This window comes from Oncorhynchus tshawytscha, linkage group LG11, assembly GCF_018296145.1.
Source record: "Oncorhynchus tshawytscha isolate Ot180627B linkage group LG11, Otsh_v2.0, whole genome shotgun sequence".
Lineage (NCBI taxonomy): Eukaryota > Metazoa > Chordata > Actinopteri > Salmoniformes > Salmonidae > Oncorhynchus > Oncorhynchus tshawytscha.
This window is the reverse complement of record NC_056439.1, coordinates 45149570-45155569: the sequence shown is the minus strand read 5'-3', so window position 1 is coordinate 45155569 and position 6000 is coordinate 45149570.

Genomic DNA, 6000 nt, shown 5'->3' with positions numbered 1-6000 from the left:
ATAATGAAAAAAGTTTTACTGCAATTGTTTTTACACAGCATTGATGTATTGATGCTATCGGTCTGATCAAAGTGTTAGCCAACTCCTCTCTCTGGTTGTTAATTCTATTCATGGTATGATAACAAAAACAATAGTACAGGATGAGGCTTGTATGCTGCAACCTGGACTCAGGGGTAGGCGTAACTATGAGACCAGGCTGGTATACTGCAACCTGGACTCAGGGGTAGGCGTAACTATGAGACCAGGCTGGTATACTGCAACCTGGACTCAGGGGTAGGCGTAACTATGAGACCAGGCTGGTATACTGCAACCTGGACTCAGGGGTAGGCGTAACTATGAGACCAGGCTGGTATACTGCAACCTGGACTCAGGGGTAGGCGTAACTATGAGACCAGGCTGGTATACTGCAACCTGGACTCAGGGGTAGGCGTAACTATGAGACCAGGCTGGTATACTGCAACCTGGACTCAGGGGTAGGCGTAACTATGAGACCAGGCTGGTATACTGCAACCTGGACTCAGGGGTAGGCGTAACTATGAGACCAGGCTGGTATACTGCAACCTGGACTCAGGGGTAGGCGAAACTATGAGAACTGGCTGAAAAAAAAGATGCCAATTGTCGTGTCTTTGGCATCATTAAAACTGAAGACTTATTTATCAAATAACTCTCTGTAATTATTACTACACGATTAAACTGATTAATCATGTAACTGCAATTAACTAGGAAGTCAGGGCACCAAGGAAAATATTCAGATTACAAAGTTATAATTTTCCTAATATAACTTTCAGATATTTGAATAACTGATCACTTAGTCTTTGAATTAATGAATTATTATTTACCTCACGTTAGTCTCATTCCAAACGTCATAAATTGTTGGTTATCTGCACGAACCCAGTCTTCACTATGAGTCATCCATACATCAATTGTCTTAAAATCATTTATTTACTAACTAAGTAATTCACAGAAATGCATAAACAAACAGTAGATAGTAACAAGGAAATGATAACGGAGTTCCCCTAGTGGGATAAACAGGCATCGCGGCTTGGAGGACAAAAAGAGAAGTGGGGGTCAACTGAGATGAGACACTACAAAGTTGATAATTATAACAATTGAAATACTAATCCTTTGCACATGAACGCTCACTCAATCGGGAACAATTGCAATCAATATATATATTTACGCTCAGTGTGTCGTCGGGATCTCTGTTGAAAAGTTTGTTTCTGTTGTAGAGTTTGTCCGCCCTCTCTCTGTCGTGGTTAGAATGGTTAGTTCAGAGTGACATTCATTCATGTCATTATAGAATTGATGTTTCGGCGGTTCTCGTTCTTCGCGTTCAATGATACCGAATTCCTAGCTGCAGACTAGTAATTAATATCAAAGACTTGTTCGATAGTCTAAGAGTTTAACCACGTGGTATGGTTAAAAGATTCAGCCATCTACTCAAACCTTAAGCTCGGTCTCCTCTCAAACCTTGGCCCTCTCGTTATTGAGGTAAGCTGGTCTCAACCTTAGTCCTCTCGTAATTGAGAGAAACATGGTCTGGTGATAGAAAACCCTGGTGGGGTTTTTATTCGGAAGAGCAGAAAAGGGTCTGTCCCAGGACGCCAGACCATAACTATGTTCATGGGCGGTTTAGTTAAACTCCAAAGGGAATTGGAGTTTCCTTCATTGTTAAACAGTCCAAAATCACATTACACAATTTCACAAACAGTATCATCCTCACTCATTCATCTAATACAACAATTAGATGTAAGCCTCATATATGAGGCTATTATATAAACAGCGTTATGGTATTATGGCCGTATTGTCTCCCATGAGTTTCACAAAATTGTACCAAATGGACCAGTAAGCAGCTGGATTCTTCACCGATCTTTTATACCTTCTCCAGAACATAAATGTTGTTGGGTTCTCCAGTTCTGTGGAAAAAAATCCTTAATTATCTCTATTAAACTCACCCACTTTATTAACTGTGGCCATGAGGAGATAATCTCCTCCAGGAATTTACGACGCTGTACCCAAAGAGGGCAACGTCATGACACTATGCTACAGGCGGTTATATTGGTCCGATAATACAGGACTAGTAAAGGCCCAATGCACTACTTTTGTGAAGATAATAATTATTATTATATTTTACATTTTTTTATTATGTATTTTTGTATTCATATTTTTCAAGGGGTGCTGCACCCCTACTTCCCACGGCTATGGTTAGGAGGGAGGTAGTGTCCAGACCACCCTCTCATGGACATTAATTAGACTAAGGAACAGTAGCAACAGACCAGGGCCTGGTTTCCCACAAGCATTTCTCTCTCTCTTTTTATTTTCTATTCACCCTCTTAAAATGTTACTCTCTAACCAAGGCATGTTCTCTTTCTCTCTAACCAAGGCCTGTTCTCTTTCTCTCTAACCAAGGCATGTTGTCTTTCTCTCTAAACAAGGCATGTTCTCTTTCTCTCTAACCAAGGCCTGTTCTCTTTCTCTCTAACCAAGGCATGTTCTCTTTCTCTCTAACCAAGGCATGTTCTCTTTCTCTCTAACCAAGGCATGTTGTCTTTCTCTCTAAACAAGGCATGTTGTCTTTCTCTCTAACCAAGGCATGTTCTCTTTCTCTCTAAACAAGGCATGTTGTCTTTCTCTCTAACCAAGGCATGTTCTCTTTCTCTCTAACCAAGGCATGTTGTCTTTCTCTCTAACCAAGGCATGTTCTCTTTCTCTCTAACCAAGGCCTGTTCTCTTTCTCTCTAACCAAGGCATGTTGTCGTTCTCTCTAACCAAGGCATGTTCTCTTTCTCTCTAACCAAGGCATGTTGTCGTTCTCTCTAACCAAGGCATGTTGTCTTTCTCTCTAACCAAGGCATGTTCTCTTTCTCTCTAACCAAGGCATGTTGTCTTTCTCTCTAACCAAGGCCTGATGTCTTTCTCTCTAAACAAGGCATGTTGTCTTGCTCTCTAACCAAGGCATGTTGTCGTTCTCTCTAACCAAGGCATGTTGTCGTTCTCTCTAACCAAGGCATGTTGTCTTTCTCTCTAACCAAGGCATGTTCTCTTTCTCTCTAACGAAGGCATGTTGTCTTTCTCTCTAAACAAGGCATGTTGTCTTTCTCTCTAACCAAGGCATGTTCTCTTTCTCTCTAATCAAGGCATGTTGTCTTTCTCTCTAAACAAGGCATGTTGTCTTTCTCTCTAACCAAGGCCTGTTCTCTTTCTCTCTAACCAAGGCATGTTGTCTTTCTCTCTAACCAAGGCATGTTCTCTTTCTCTCTAACCAAGGCATGTTCTCTTTCTCTCTAACCAAGGCATGTTGTCTTTCTCTCTAAACAAGGCATGTTGTCTTTCTCTCTAACCAAGGCCTGTTCTCTTTCTCTCTAACCAAGGCATGTTGTCTTTCTCTCTAACCAAGGCATGTTGTCTTTCTCTCTATCCCTTATCTTCTTTATCATTCTATCCCTTTCTTTAATCTTTATTTTCCTCGTTCTCTCATTCCTCCTGTTTATCTCTGTATCTCTACATTTAGCACTCTGTGAATACTCCCATCTTCCCCCACACATACTGAGAGGGAGATAGATAGGGCCGTTATGGACGAACCTCCACCACTTCAGAGTCAGTCTATTCTCTCCTCTGTCCCCAGCCGATCTTCTTCTCTTCTCTATTTTCTCTCCTTTCTGCATTTCTGATGTCGGGCATAATAATTCTAAAAATAATAAAACCTTATCATGAAAATTGGGAGATACAAAATTTCATTAGCAGGCAGCTTGCTAATAATAAGAGAGGAGTTGATAATTATAATAAAGGACACCTAATCAGTTGAACAACTGAATTGTGTCTTTCAAATTTAACACAACCCCTCTGACTCAGAGAGGTGCAGGGAGCAGCCATAATCAACCATCCACATCTTTGGCCCCTGGGGAACAGAGAGTTAACTTCCTTGCTCAAGGGCAGAAAGACAGATTTCAACTTTTAAGTTCTTGGATTCGATCCAGCAACCTTTCAGTTACCAATGCGCTAACCACTAGACTACCTGCTGCCTGGTGGAGAGAGGAGAGAGAGGAGGGAGAGAACAGGGAATATTTCCAGAGGCTGAGCATGGCTTGTTGCCATGTGACCTCTGTGTCAAAGGATCAAATGAGCCGGGTTCAGTTCTTTCTCTTTCGAAAAAATGTCATTTTTACAAATGAATTAAAAACGAAAAGCTGAAATGTCTTCAAGTATTCAACACCTTTTCTTATAGATAAGTGGGTGGGGTTAAATCCTTCCTGTTTGGCCCTGTCCGGGGGTATCATCGGATGGGGCCACAGTGTCTCCTGACTCCTCCTGTCTCAGCCTCCAGTATTTATGCTGCAGTAGTTTATGTGTCGAGGGGCTGGGGTCAGTTTGTTATATCTGGAGTACTTCTCCTGTCTTATCCGGTGTCCTGTGTGAATTTAAGTATGCTCTCTCTAATTCTCTCTTTCTCTCTCTCGGAGGACATGAGCCCTAGGACCATGCCTCAGGACTACCTGGCATGATGACATCTTGCTGTCCCCAGTGCACCTGGCCATGCTGTTGCTCCAGTTTCAACTGTTCTACCTGCAGCTATAGAACCCTGACCTGTTCACCGGGCGTGCTATCTGTCCCAGACCTGCTGTTTTCAACTCTCTAGAGACAGCAGGAGCGGTAGAGATACTCTTAATGAGCGGCTATGAAAAGCCAACTGACATTTACTCCTGAGATGCTGATTTATGAACATTTGAACATATTGGTCATGTTCTGTTATAATCTCCACCCTGCACAGCCAGAAGAGGACTGGACACCCCTCATAGCCTGGTTCCTCTCTAGTTTTCGGCCTTTCTAGGGTGTTTTTCCTCGCCACCGTGCTTCGACACCTGCATTGCTTGCTGTTTGGGGTTTTAGGCTGGGTTTCTGTACAGCACTGTGAGATATCAGCTGATGTAAGAAGGGCTATATAAATACATTTGATTTGATAAGTGAATGAGTAAATATTTGCTAAACAAGTCACCTAATAAGTTGCATGGACTCACTCTGAGTACACTAATAGTGTTTCCCTTATCTCTCTACCCCACACATACAATTGTCTCTAACATCCCTAAGTAAAGTAGTGTATTTCAAACACAGATTCAACCACTAAGGCCAGGGAGGTTTCCCAATGCATAGGGTGAAAAAAGACCTGAGCATGGTGAAGTTATTCATTCAGCTTTGGATGGTGTATCAATTCCCCCCTTCACTACAAAGATACAGGCGTCCTTCCTAACTCAGTTGCCCGGAGAGGAAGGAAACCGCTCAGGGATTTCACCATTAGGCCAATGGTGACCTTAAAACAGTTGTAGTTACTCCACAACACTAGCCCAATTGACAGAGTGAAAAGGAAGCCTGTACAGAATAAAAAATATTCCAAAACATGCATCCTGTTTGCAACAAGGCACTAAAGTAAATCTGAAAAAAAATTGGGGCCTGAATAAGAAGTGTTATGTTTGGGGCAAATCCAATACAGCCCATTACTGTGTACCACTCCTCCTATTTTCAAGCATAGTGGTGGCTGCATCGTGTTATGGGTATGCTTGCAATCATTAAGGACTTGGGAGTTATTCAGGATAAAAAATAAATGGACTGGAGCTAAGCACAGGCAAAATCCTAGAGGAAAACCTGGTTCAGTCTGCATTCCACTAGACACTGATATCACAGTCATCGTTACATGAAGAAGTGGACCAAAGCACAGCGTGGGAAGTGTTCATGATTTATTAATAGAACTGAACACTGAATAACAACAAAGAGAACAAACCCAAAACAGTTCTGTCTGGTACAGACACAAAAACAGAAAACAACTACCCACAAAAAACAGATGGGAAAAGGCTACCTAAATATGGTTCTCAATCAGAGACAACGATAGACAGCTGCCTCTGATTGAGAACCACACCCGGCCAAACACACAGAAATAGAAAACATAGAATGCCCACCCCAACTTACGCCCTGACCAAACCAAAAGAGACATAAAAAGGATCTCTAAGG